Here is a 15,177-nt window from a genome sequence, read left to right on the forward strand (position 1 = left end):
CTTAACGTGGGAATGCTTTACAAACATTCAGAGATGGACTTACACACTTGCTTTACTTCTCTCGGGGATAACTTTGTCGGAGATGAAATGCCAGGTTGCTAGCGAAGCTCTGCATGCTATCCAGACCACCGACAGGTCCGGCATGCCACAGCTGCTCTATCACGTGATGCATACTGCTCCGACTGCTAACGTTCTGAGGTGAGTTACGGCGTGTTGCAAGTTTTGTGAGGTGCTTTCGTGATATTTAATGGATCGGATTACATTTTTTATTTTTCTCCGATATCCGATCCAGTAATTTAGGTCAGTATCGGACCGATACGTAATATCGGATCGGTCCATCTCTAATTTAAATATGGCCACCGGCCTCCTCAAAGCCAGCTCCTCATGCAGCGCTGCACTGCTTTTATTTCTTCAGTGTGGTTAAATTGCACCCTGATAGTCCCCTTTTGGCCACTTGCAAGAGTGTAAGTGGTTGAGAAGTAAATGTATCAGTGTGAAACTTGATACAAATCAACTTCAGTTTCAAACGGATTTAAAATTCATGTCAAGGTTTTATGTTCCTCAGGAACATAAAATTCCTGGGGATGTGAAGAAATAACAAAAGTATCTGAGTTGAAAAAGGAAACAAGGAGACAGGATGTAAAGAATAGGTTCTTGTTTTAATAATGACACTAAACGCGACAGACAAGCTGCTTTCCCCCAGACAGATATGGTGCACTTTGACAATGGGACTCTCTTACCTTATCCCTGGCCCAGTTGCTGAGTAGAGTCAGCAGCAGTCGTTGGTACCTAAGATAGGAGAACAAGCAAAAGACAAAACATCCACAAAGGTAGAAATCACAGTGGGCCCTACGGAGACTGTTATGCAAGGTCTATCACGTGTGATGAGAGCTGGGTCACTGACCATAACCAGAAGAACAAACAGGAGTTTCCAGAGGATGAGTCCACAGTATCAGAGCTTATAGATGTTATTTTTATTTTTCCCCACAGTTCCAACACTTTTAGACTGTTATTGCCAAGTTCTTCCACAACAAACTGAGAGGAAAAACAACCTGAATTGTGGCCTGTGCCATATTTTGCCTGCTCAGAGCAATTTGAAAAGGTATTTTTGGCAACAGCAGCACAGTTGTCACTCTGCTGGCCTGGTTTGCCTCACAATTTGCCACACAACTTTTTGGTGTTCTCCAGAATGAATTTCAAGTTGCACTGTTGACAAAGCAGAGTGAGATCCAGAGTACATGACAAGTGCTCAAGTTCAAGGTGAGATCAGGGTTTCCAGGAAGTGAAGTAAACCAAGTAGTGAGGCATTGATACAAGTTTCCCTCAGCAGACACTGAGCCAAAACCTTAACAACAACAAAATCTGACTGAAAAATAGGTCACAAGACAGACTGGCAATCTTTCCAGGCTGTACCCTGCCTCTCGCCCTATGGTACCTTGAATAGGCTCCAGTCCCCCCATGACACTGATGAGGATAATCGGCAGAGACTGGATGGAAGGATGGAATTTACCAACACTGTTTCCAAGTAGAAGTAAGTAAGTACTGGTTTAACCCTGTAAGGCCAAGTGTACTATATTTGATACATCCGTTTTTGTGATGCATGAGTTTTTCTACATCAATTATTTTGTGTTTCAGGCTTTACAGGGTTAATAAAGACTACCGTGTGTTGTGAAGAGTCATCATAACATGAAGTCACCAAACATAGATCCACTGTGTTTTGGTTCTCTTAAGCAAAAAGCTGCTTCCTTTCTTGTTTTAATCAAGTAAGATGACTCTTCACAATGCAACGCAGTGATCAAAACAATTTAACAGAAGCAGCAATCTTGTACTACTGATGACCATAGTTATGGGTCCAACGAATGATCTTGTCAACTCTGGGGAGAAAACTCAAGATAACACAATCTGTCATGTTACCTTGCGATTTGTCACTGTTCTCTTTTTTTTCCACCCTATTTCTCACATTGTGACAAGCTGACAATGATATTTTTGGCCCCAAGACATATCTCCAGGTAATTGGTTCCTCACCTCTCACCTAATGTGAGGTGTGAGCAGTTACGCCATCACATGCTCAAAAGTTTAAGATGAGCTGCTGCTGGTCAAGATCACCTAATGTCACTAGATTTAAAGCAGGGGTTCCAGGGGCTTATTATTTGTCAACAGGACAACAATGACTTTCACAGCCCTGTAACGCATTTAACATTGTTATTTCATTAATTGTTTGTTAGTCTCCTTTCTCTATACCACTAACAAATACCAATTCTAAAACTCACGCTGTTCCCGTTTCCCCTGGTATGTTTTACATTGAAATCAATAACAAGTAGCTAAGATTGGTTTTGACTCAGAGGCAACTCAAATATAACATATTTTCTCCTTTCTTTTTCAAGGGATTACTCTTGCAAGAGCAGAGGCAGACAGGCATACACAGGAATGCATTACCACTCAAGATGAGCCTTCAGAATATATATCCAGTGAGGGTTACCTAGTCATGTTCTGTTGGAAGAATTTGTTTCGAAAATTCCAGGTAGGAACCAGGATCTGATCAGATCGAATGAGTGTGAATGGCTGTTCTACTCTGATTCTGACTTGCACTACAGGGACTGAATTATGCATTAGCTCTCAACAGGATGCTGTGATATACAACACTGTCTGCCAAAGTCATATCTGGTGGGCCTACCCACCTGATTCAGCCTTCATTTGTTCAAAAGTATTTGCAGAGATACGTGTATTTGCAATATAACCTCTATCTAAAAACAGGGAAGTGCAGATTAGTTATGCTACATTTTAAGAAATCCATCCATTCATCCTTTATGCCGCTTATCGGGGTTAGGGTTGTGAGGGCAACAGTCTAAGCAGAGACTCCCAGATCTCACTCTCCTGGGCTCCTCCAGGTCATCCATAAAACTGTATTATTGGAAAATTGTGCATAAAGTATCAAAAGTAAAAATATGTTATTCTGCAGAAATCATTAATGTGTTCATTGGATTAATATTGCTGCTGTATATGTTTAAGGTTCAGCTCATTTTAAATACCTTAATCATATGTTTGTGGCTATCCTGTGAGGACCACATATTTCAAAATTTTAAAAAAAAAAATTGATGAATTAGCTGAGTTAAAATATCTACAATAGGGGTTAAAATATGATTGGAAAATGAAGGTGGAAAGTTGGCAAAATAGCTGGTTAAACTCACAGATGCCAATCTGAAAGGACTGCTGAGCCTGCATCTGGTCAACTAGCCTGCTTCATTAGACCAGACATAGTCAGAGCTGCCATCCGCTCTCCATCATCAGACTTTTCCTTGCTGTACTAAAGGAATTTTAAACAGATTTTTAAAACTCCATCTTCTCCAAATCGCACATGGCCAAGGTGGTTAGCAAGAACAAATTCATCTGTCACAATGATAAATTACTGAAGCCAGTCCAGTTGCTAATGCTAGCTGCGTTTCCATACAAAGCCTAGCTCATAACTGATCTAATAGCAGTGAAAGCAGAGCCTGCAGAAGCTTACCTTGTGCTGGTCTCTAATCAATTCACCATGAAAGACCAGACCCAGCCAACACACGTTTATCCACAATGTGCATGCGCAAACCACCAAGGAAAGAAAAAAAATCTGCTGACCTCTCAGCTTGTCCACCTCAAGTTATTGTTAATTGAGAGGGACACAAGGTAAAATAGATTTAGATTTGTGTAATCAGTAGCAAGCAGTGTTTGCTACTGCCTAGAGGACATCCAGGAGGCATTATAATCAGATGCATGAACCACTTCAGCTGGCTCTTTTTAATGCAGAGGAGTAACAGCTTTACTCCTGAATGATGAAGCTCACCAATCAAGCCCAGCCATGATATAGCCTATTTTCTACTGTATGTATTCATTCATTCAGATTCCTTGTGGTCACTACCCAGAGCTCATAGCCAAAGGTAAGGGTAGGAAAGTAGATTGACAGCTTGCTTTCAGAATCAACTCTCTCTTTATCACAGCATACCAGTACAGCATCCACATCAGTGCAGACGCTGCACAAATTACTTTGTCAGTCTCCCATTCCACTCTTACGTCACCTGTAAACAAGACCCTGAGATATTTGCAGTGTATTGCGGCTTAAGGCAGCAGTTGGAACTCCAGAAGTCCAAGTCTGAATGTTCGTCTGAAATGCTGCTTTAACTCAGATTTCTGACTCAAAAACTTGGAGCTGTCCCACCAACTACAAGTTAACAATCCAAGATATTGGCAGTTAACAAAAACAGTAGTAAAATGTAATCTGTGATGCCACTGTTGTGTATTTCTGACTTGCTAAATAAGCTATGCGCAGACAACTGAATTAAAAACCAAGTATTGTGTCGTATTGCTAGTGATGCATGATTTGGTCTACCTTGGTAAGAAGCAAAACACATCCAGTAAATCAAACAGGTTCGATTTACTGCTCTTGATATGGTTGTACAGGGACTAAATGGCCTGTAGCAATGGGCTAGCCACTGACTCCATACTCCTGAACAGCTTCCCCAACAGTATGCCCAGAGTGATATGGTCAAATGTCTTCTTAAAGTCCTCAAAACACATGTTGACCATATACTCTCACACAACCTCGAGAAGATAAAGAACTGGCCCAATTTTCCTTGGTGAGGACACAAATCAAATTGCTCCTCATGGATCTGAAGTGGATCTGAACTTGTCACAGTCTGGCAGAGGCAGACTATAGAGAGTGGAGAGGGTGGACCCAAGTGCGTACACGCAAAATAAAAAGACTTAATATTAACTGAAAACAAGCCGTTTATTGAAGGCTGATTTTAGCAAAGAAAAACTAAAGCAAAGACAAAACTAAATCATAACCTAAACTGGGTGCGCTAAACATACCAAAACCCAGGAACATGGACTCAAGGTAGGATAGCAGACGGTTGGACAAGGCATGAATGAACACAGACTAAAAGCACACAGGAGGTGATCAGGGGAAGTGGAAACACATGGGGAAAAACAGCTGACACAAATGAACATAATGACATGCAGTAGAAGAGTAAAACTAAACACAATGAACACAGGAACACATGACCTCTTCAAAATAAAACAGGAAACACAATGAGACAGACATGACAACATTAACTTGACAACAAATGACATGCAGACATGAAACACATAGGACAGGGGAGACTTAATACAGGGGTAGAAAACACAGAGGGAAACTAACAAACAAAGAACTATAATGACAACCTAGGCATGATAGAACGAACTTAGAAAACCTAAAGGACTTAAACATAACAAACTAAAACCAAAATGCTGATCGTGACAGAACTCTCTTCTCCAGCATCCTGGCATACACCTTCCTGAGCAAACTGAGGAGTGTGAGCCCTCTAAAATCGCAAAACACTGTGCAGACCACGCAGTGCCACGTGTCAACAAATCCAGCCCTAGATTTTCAAGAACTATAAGAATAAGAATTACATTCACCCCACGGACCTGGCCATCTGAGAGCTTTTTGACTACTTCAGTGACCTCAGCAACAGTGATGGCTGAGTGTTCTTTCCACTGCCAAATTATATCCTTATTTCAGATGAGCCACACTCCATCTCCACTATAAACAGTGTGAAAGGGAAGTTGCTCCCCTTTCCTAAATTACCTCATGGTTTGTCATAATTTCCTCAAGGCTGACTGAAAGCCTTGCTTAATGGCCTCACCAATCTCCTTCTGCACCCAGGTTTCTACTGCTAGGGCCACACTTCAGTTGGCTTGTCGTTATCTGTTAGCTGTCTCCAGAGTCTCACGCCAACTAAGCTAAACAGGATTCCTTTTGTATGAAAGCATCTCAGGTTTAAACCATATGGTTGGGTTGGGGGAGTGTGTGTGTGTGTGTGTGTGTGTGTGTGTGTGTGGGGGGGGGCTTACCACCATGACAGGCATCAACCACGTTGTGGTTGTACATACAGCAGCTTTGGCAAATGAGCCTTGGCTTTCTCAAGCTCCTTTTAAGAAATGGTAATTGTAAAATTGATTTTTCATGTATTACATGGCAGAACTAGAAATTCAATGCATTGCTCTTTCCAATTTGCATTACAGCAGTGCTGCAGAAATGACTGCAATCTGCATCTCATCACTTCCTCTGTAATCCCTTTACAACTGTCTTATATTGGCATCCACTGACCCACTCAGGTCTGCTCTCCTTTCCTCAGACAGTACAGTCTTCACACCCACAGGCAGCATTTCAGCTTGTCTGGCAGTCCTACAGTCAGTCATAAAGTATATACCAGCTACAGAGAATTATAAAAAGCCTCTGGATCCATTCTTAATACCATTATATTCAAGTTAATAACATTCAACACCTTTCATCTGATTACAGTGAAATGTTTAGCTGGTTAAAAAATAGATGCTGGCATTTATTTGGATGTTATTTTGACATGTAACAAAATACATGTACTGTACTCTGAGAAGGACCCACCCCAAAACCCACAGGCCATAAATGATCTGCTTCTACATCTTAGTGCTAGATGCCACAGTACAACACCTGAGGTCCATGCACCAAACGGTCAGAGCTATTTTTGCAGAGTAAGGAGGACACATGATATTAGACAGGGTTTTAACATTGTGGCTGAATATTATATAACTGCTGTTCAATTTATCATACAAAACAGCTGGTTCAGCTGCTGATATCATACCGTAGAATTAAAAGTGTGTTTTTTTTCAGCCATCAAAAGTAACATTAAAATTCCATTATTATTTCATGTGACTAACTAAAAAAGACCACAGTCTGAATATCCAATAACAATACAGTATGTAAATATTTGCCACAGTATGGTTGACACAGAAACAGTTGGCAGCAAAATGATTATACTCAGTAAATTTAGGAATTTTAACTAGCTGTTGTCCAGCTGTGATAACAGATAGTAGAAAAAAACTTTGGCTGAAGGCATTTTGTCTTCCCCTGCATCCTGCCAGTTTTGTTCCACTGCCCATTTGTCAACAGTGATGTCCAATCGCTCAGTGCCAGGCGGGCAAATCAGCACCTTGTCACTTTCAAAATGGCAATTTGAGTCTCCAGTTTGTGCCTTAAAGCCACTCACTGCCTCAAAACAAGCACTAAATTTAAAACAAGCCAATCCTAAAGTGCAGACTCGCATGCGATCTACAAAACTGACCACATTAGGGCTTTGAGGTGGCTTTGAGATTGAGGACATTTCTTTTCATTTATCAGAAGCAGTGATGCTAAAGTTGAATCAGAAGCCTGAAAAACCTCTGTGGGAACTTATTACAGAGCCTTACAAAATGTCAGCTTCATCTCATAGCAAAATAATCTAGAGCTAGAGGATCTGTCATGGTCAATCAGCCATGTAATAAAAAGAACCTAAGATGAATACAGAGCTCCAGTAGAGTTAATGCACAAAGTGAAGATTTACAATATTCCACATGATGCAAACCCCATCAGAAAGCAGATTGTCTGGTGTTAATTAAGGGCGATGCTGTCCTAGCATTACTGTATCAGTCATTTCACAGAGTCATTTTTATCGCTGTTGCAATTCATGGCTTGTGACTGTTATCATAACTTGTAAATATTCATTGATGTAAGCACGTTCAGTAAAGTTAAAATTAATATCAGCCCAGCAGTTGCACTAAAAAGAAAATCAGTTATCCTGAAGACAGCATGCAAAATTGCCCCATGGAACAGGTTTTGATCATCTGACAGGTAGCTCGTTAAAAAGTCTCTGGATGTGCTTTATGTTGGAAGCGTTACAACATGTGTAGCTAAAAAAAAGTCCTGTTGTTGGAAAAATATCAAGAACCATGCACAACCATTCGATATTACATTGCTAAGCTCACTGTCTTTTTATATCAGTCTCAAGTGTATGAAAAGAGAGGATCCATCTAACAGTCTTTTCAGTAGTCTTCCTTTGATTGCTTCTGTCTGAACTTCAGACCTATAGCTTTTCCCCCATCCACCCACCCACCTGTATTCATTTTTGAAGCAGCTGGTGTTCATAATGCTCATAGTGATACAGTGAAAATAAAGGTAGCATCATTTTTTACCACCTAATACAGCCCTGTGCTTGCTTTCATGAGTGGTCTCATTTCAGTGAACAGAGCTCCCACACCAAATCGAGTGTGACTTTGTCTTGAATGCTTTCTATTGTTTTTCATGATTTCCCCTTAACTTTGAGATAGCCTTCAATCGCCTCACAGCGCTTAACTCTGTTATTTGCAGCTTAAAGCAGCCTAAAAATCTTCCAACAGGTCTCCCAATATCAAAGCTAAAATATTAACACGGACCAAACTTAAAAAGTTCAATCCAAATTTAACAATGAAATCTATCGCCTATAGGCAAGAATAACCTTAAGCAAAACAAATCATCCTTTAATCTTAAAATGCTATTCATGAAAGTCTGGAAAACAAAATTCACATCCAATTCCTTTGTAGCAATGTGACAAATGTACACAATCACAGCACGGTCTTCTTTGTCTTAGGAAATAATGTTAATCACTGCTTAAAATCTTAAATGTGTCCCACACCTTGTCATTATAGATTTTAACATACCTTTGTAATACGTAATTAACACAGGTGAATCAAACAAATCCTGCCTCCCCTTTAGCTTGCTTTGATAAGTATTCTGTGGAGATGGCTGTGTCATCTGGAGTGAAAGCTGTCTTGGGGTAAAGGTGATCTTTGAATATTTCACCTGCTGAAATTAGATTTATGTAAATGTATAATGGGTGCCAAACACTCAGCCGAGCTGTTTATTCATCAAGTGAATTGGCTGAAAATGGATGACGACATGTGCTCTGGCAGTCAGCATGGACCCTTGAAGAGACCAGATGATTGATATTTTCAATCCCACTATATTTGATTAACTTCTGTTCCCCCACTTTAGAGAAAGACATTTGAAATCTCCTCAAATTAATGAAAAAGGAAAGAATACAATTGATTATTTCTGTTTTGTACTAAAATGACCACCAACATTTCATAAGGCTGTGCAATCCATTGCTGACATTAAAGAGCATCGCAAATCTGAGTAGCAGAGGAGAAGTCAATCTCTCCATTTCATCAGCCTGTCAGACTTGTGTCTGCTAGATTGAAAGGATGGAAAAATAAGAGTCCCTCTTCTTCAGAGTTTTCAATTATGTATTATGAAAATGCACAGCCATAATAAAACATCTCTGTCAACACACAGAAATAAAAGACAAATTAAAAAGATTATACCATACTGCCATTGTCCATACTTTTACAGATAAAAGACGTCAAACACCGCAAACAAAGCCCATTTGAAAACTTTATCAAGAAAATATATTTTGGTTGTGTTTCTATTCATATCAGAGAGATTTTGAGAACATTAATTAATCACTGGTAGCATTTTGTTCCAGTGAAGGAAGAAGTGTAACATATTAATTGGAAAAGCCAAAGGTGCCTCTATCTTGTGACAGGTCTCTCCAGGATATCATTTGTGTCACAAGACACTCTTTGATTTTAAAATTGGTTCTTGTTGCTACATAAACTCTGATGACTCTCGACTTCTGCTGCAAAACATTCAGATGGTGTCAGACATGAATGCATGGCTCCATCCTGCCTTCTATCAGGGCTTCTGGCAGTTATTAGTGGTGTAATGGTGTGGGTGATATTTTCTTTGTACACTTTGGACCCTGTAGTACCAACTGAACATCACACAGCCTACCTGAGTATTGCTGCTGACTGTGTTCATCCTTTCATGACCACACTTTACTTATCTCCTGAAGACTGCTTATAGAAGGATAATTCACCATACCAGTGGTTTCTTTAACATGACAATAAGTCAGACACTTTTGGGAATGCTTAAAGCACCTTGTTGAATCAATAACACAAAGAATTATTGTGATTGTGATTATTCTGTTACATACAGCTAAAATGTCCTTGTTCAAGTTATGACTACAGTGACATTGTAGGGCATGCAGAGGCATTTGAATGCCAGAAACTCACCCAAGAAAAAACATTATTCATTCGAGTCTCATGTCCCCTGACTGCTTAACCTTGGATCCTAGACTTGAAATCAGCCTGACCTACATAAAGCAAAATATAACAACACATAGACATCAGGATAAAGAGCAGTTGCTTTGTTGTACTTAACTAAAATGCATGTATATGCTGCTACATGATAAAATACAGACCACATTGAAATAATTTGTTGTGTTATTTCAAGAGGTTGGCGAAAAATTCTGTTGAAGAATTACTGTTAAGCTATCCAGTGTTTGAGCATCTCAGATTTTATCCTTCCTCGTGTGGAGTCCCACATAGCTAACTAATACCACACATCTGCTTTCTTCAAAGGTAAATCCACAATGATCTTTCAAAGATGTCTTTTAAAAACACTCACAGCTGTTTTGAAGGCACTGACAGGATCCTCTAACCATCTAAAAATACATTTGAAAAATCCATTCTTTTTAATCTTTTCCCCAAGCAGCAGCAGCATTTTCTTAATCTATCGAAGGAAGGCATGATTTCTATGACCTCACATTACAATTTTTAACTTTTATTATCATCCAGGCTGCATTTTGATCTACTGCTAATCGTTGACATCATTACAGAACAAACCCATATTTGTGTTTCTCTCATCAAAATGAGGAGGAATGTCAAGCTCATTTTATTTTCAATGGAAAAATAAAAACACTTACCTGTGGATGTGATGGAAGGAGTCTACACAAAAACAATGCTGATATTAATGATTCATCTTTGCATATGTAAAATATAAAAAGCCTATTAGCTTTGACATGCTCTTAGATCTAAGCCGCCCAATTGTTTTTCTTCAAGTTTTCGTTAATTAACAAGCTCTTAAGGAAAACAAACTAAAGAGCCACAGCCAGAAATTTGCATATCTGCAAAGTTGAAAGCATCTCGACAACATAAACAATGTGAAGTATGGCTGAAAGGGTTCAGCTTCCTGTCACTCGAAGGCAGTTCAGTTCAGTGATGTGTTTTTAATGATAATTCAGTAATAGCCTACAGTCTATTAAGGTTACGATCTCCACTCTCATTGCAATGCACTTCAAGCTGTTTTCTACATGACAGTCTGAAGTAATGTGCTGATGAATTTCCATTCTATTAAGATGGCTAAATATGGGAGTCGGTATCATTGTCACAGCGCATCGAAGTTTAGAACCCCACACGGGATACAACAGGAGGCAAAAATAAATAAAATGAGGGTAATTTTGAATTCTAAATAATAACAATAATAATCCATCCATTTATTTTATTGTCCAATTCAGGGTTGCTGGAGCCTATCCCAGCTGTCATAGGGCAAACTAGGCCATACAGTGGACAGTTCGCCAGTCAGCGCTAACCACCACCCAGTCAAAATTCAAAACACAGGCTCACCACGGTGGCACGGTGGTTAGCACTGTTGCCGCACAGCAAGAAGGTCCTGAGTTCAATTCCAACATCAGGCCGGGGTCTTTCTGTGTGGAGTTTGCATGTTCTCCCCGTGTTTGCGTGGGTTCCCTCCGGGTACTCCGGCTTCCTCCCACCGTCCAAAGACATGCACTTAGTGGGGATAGGTTAATTGGATAACCCAAATTGTCACTAGGTGTGAATGTGCGAATGAAAGTGAGTACGAATGGTTGTCTGTCCCTGTATGTTGGCCCTGCGACAGACTGGCGACCTGTCCAGGGTGTACCCCGCCTCTCGCCCTATGACAGCTGGGATAGGCTCCAGCGCCCCCCGCGACCCTGAAAAAGGATAAGCGGAAGCGAATGGATGGATGGATGGAGGCTCACCAACATACATTCGGGGGTGGCTGTAGCTCAGGAGGTAGAGCAGGTCATCTACTGATCCGAAGGTTGGTGGTTCAATCCGTGGCTCCTCCAGTCTGCATGCCAAGTATCCTTGGGCAAGATACAGTGGGGCAAAAAAGTATTTAGTCAGCCACCGATTGTGCAAGTTCCCCCACTTAAAATGATGACAGAGGTCAGTAATTTGCACCAGAGGTACACTTCAACTGTGAGAGACAGAATGTGAAAAAAAAATCCATGAATTCACATGGTAGGATTTGTAAAGAATTTATTCGTAAATCAGGGTGGAAAATAAGTATTTGGTCACCTCAAACAAGGAAAATCTCTGGCTCTCACAGACCTGTAACGTCTTCTGTAAGAAGCTTTTCTGTCCCCCACTCGTTACCTGTATGAATGGCACCTGTTTGAACTCATCATCTGTATAAAAGACACCTGTCCACAGCCTCAAACAGTCAGACTCCAAACTCCGCCATGGCCAAGACCAAAGAGCTTTCGAAGGACACCAGGAAAAGTATTGTAGACCTGCACCAGACTGGGAAGAGTGAATCTACAATAGGCAAGCAGCTTGGTGTGAAAAAATCAACTGTGGGAGCAATCATCAGAAAATGGAAGACATACAAGACCACTGATAATCTCCCTCGATCTGGGGCTCCACGCAAGATCTCATCCCGTGGGGTCAAAATGATCATGAGAACGGTGAGCAAAGATCCCAGAACCACACGGGGGGACCTGGTGAATGACCTGCAGAGAGCTGGGACCAAAGTAACAAAGGTCACCATCAGTAACACACTACAACGGCAGGGAATCAAATCCCGCAGTGCCAGACGTGTTCCGTTGCTGAAGCCAGTGCATGTCCAGGCCCGTCTGAAGTTTGCCAGAGAGCACATGGATGATACAGCAGAGGATTGGGAGAATGTCATGTGGTCAGATGAAACCAAAGTAGAACTTTTTGGTATAAACTCAACTCGTCGTGTTTGGAGGAAGAAGAATACTGAGTTGCATCCCAAGAACACCATACCTACTGTGAAGCATGGGGGTGGAAACATCATGCTATGGGGCTGTTTTTCTGCCAAGGGGACAGGACGACTGATCCGTGTTAAGGACAGAATGAATGGGGCCATGTATCGTGAGATTTTGAGCCAAAACCTCCTTCCATCAGTGAGAACTTTGAAGATGAAACGAGGCTGGGTCTTCCAACATGACAATGATCCAAAACACACCGCCCGGGCAACAAAGGAGTGGCTCCGTAAGAAGCATTTGAAAGTCCTGGAGTGGCCTAGCCAGTCTCCAGACCTCAACCCCATAGAAAATCTGTGGCGGGAGTTGAAAGTCCATGTTGCTCGGCGACAGCCCCAAAACATCACTGCTCTCGAGAAGATCTGCATGGAGGAATGGGCCAAAATACCAGCTACTGTGTGTGCAAACCTGGTAAAGACCTATAGTAAACGTTTGACCTCTGTTATTGCCAACAAAGGTTATGTTACAAAGTATTGAGTTGTATTTTTGTTATTGACCAAATACTTATTTTCCACCCTGATTTACGAATAAATTCTTTACAAATCCTACCATGTGGATTCATGGATTTTTTTTTTCACATTCTGTCTCTCACAGTTGAAGTGTACCTCTGGTGCAAATTACTGACCTCTGTCATCATTTTAGGTGGGGGAACTTGCACAATCGGTGGCTGACTAAATACTTTTTTGCCCCACTGTACTAACCCCAAATTGCTCTCCGATGCGTTCATCGGAATATGAATGGTAGTTAGGAAGCACTAAGAAATGCTGTATACAGTGCTTTAAGGACTCCGGGAGAGTAGAAAAGTGCTATATAAGAATAAGTCCATTTACCCCCTGGCCAATCAAATTGATGGCACTATTGCCTCCAAAACTTTTTATATAGGGATGGCCTTATTGGGGCCACTAAGAATAGTGGGGGGTCACACCAGAAACAGAAGAAGAGGTGTTGGGGCGTAGCAGATGGGAGGGGGTGACAATGGGAAATCATGAAGGATATACAAAATGACACAATACGAATGAAAAAAAGTTGTATATGCAGGAAAATGGCCAGTAGTCCTTCCTCGCCCCTCACCTTGGTGGCACCCATGATTGGTGGACCTTAAAGACATCAGAAATCATACTTTAAGCCAAATGATTCTTGTCTCCTCTCAGTAAATGATTAAATCTTTATAATGGTACCTCAGGTCAGTACCTAATCGTAGCAGAGAACATCCTACCAAAGTAACACTGGTGTTTGTAAGGTGGTGCTTTGCCCCAGCAAATGTGATTCAGAAAAGGATTCATAGACCCTTTGTGGCATGGTTAAAGTCTCAAAACGAGAACTTTCTGGCCCTAATGAGGCCAGTCTCACTGTGTATGACTATGACCATCCTTGATCTCTGAACACATCACACTTCTGTGTGATCGTGCACATCAGAGTGGAGAGATACTCTAAAAGGAGCCAAAGCACTGGAGCCAAGTCTCCTGCTTGATATGCTTGTTATGGCTGTGCTGTAGAGGTAATCCTTATCAATCACACTGCAAGGGATGGTAGCTCGATGTTTTCATTGCATAATTTTGAATGTCATAACATCAATATTTAATTTCAAAAATGTTTTCTGTTTTGAAACTGACAAGTCCAGTGTTACCATCATTGTATCTAATGATTCAGTTCAATGTGGCATTTAATATGTGATGCAGATGCAACACACTGATGAGGATAATGCAGTGATATTTTCTGTGAGCAAGCTATAGCATGTTGTTATAGCATTCATGTATTCAGTGCCAGGTGTTCTTTTTTTTTTTCAGCAGGGACCTTGAATGAGAACAGCACCGGTGTCCCTTGGATCCAGCCTCATTAAAACATCACTTCGTTAAATTGGAGAGCCACCAGACAGGCCCAGAGTACTGGTGAAGGTCTGTGTGGCCTGCCATGTACAGGTTGCCTGCCTCAGTACATAGCTTGTTGAAGTGCGCTACAGCTTTTAGAAATTCAGATCAAAACCTTGTTCACATGCCTTTGTTATTGTGCAGATCTAAACCCATAGTTCTCATATAATGGAAATTATTATCACAAGGACCTGCAACCGTTCATATATTTTTAAAAATATCATGAAAAACTATGTTGTCGGGGTTTTTTCCAGGAAAAAATATGACGATGTGAGTTCTGATGAGAAAATAAAAAAATGTTTGTTTTTGCTTTTTTTTATTGAGGAAAATTGTACATGTTGAAATTTAAATAGAAAAAAGACTGAACTGACCATCAACACAAGCAGCATATTATAATGAAGGAATTCAAATAGCTATGCTGAACTTGCACAGATGGAATGACAGGGCAGAAAATAGGCTTGTCAAGGTGAATGACAAATCATATTCCTGTGTATAATTCACAGCAAACAAGCACCTGAAGCTTCACAGGAAATTAATATTTTAGTCTTCCAGATCGGCAAAATGTGTGC

The 15,177-nt window shown here is 40.7% G+C and overlaps 1 long non-coding RNA gene across 1 annotated transcript; it reads left to right on the plus strand.

Moving 5' to 3' along the window:
- Window positions 1-704: 704 nt before the first annotated feature.
- On the plus strand, window positions 705-14,947 carry LOC113036299 (uncharacterized). The gene is made up of 3 exons (XR_003274440.2): window positions 705-1,531; window positions 2,385-2,521; window positions 14,528-14,947. It is a non-coding gene; the product is annotated as an uncharacterized LOC113036299 (long non-coding RNA).
- The last annotated feature ends 230 nt before the right edge of the window (window positions 14,948-15,177 follow it).

Source organism: Astatotilapia calliptera, chromosome 14 (assembly GCF_964374335.1).
Source record: "Astatotilapia calliptera chromosome 14, fAstCal68.1, whole genome shotgun sequence".
Lineage (NCBI taxonomy): Eukaryota > Metazoa > Chordata > Actinopteri > Cichliformes > Cichlidae > Astatotilapia > Astatotilapia calliptera.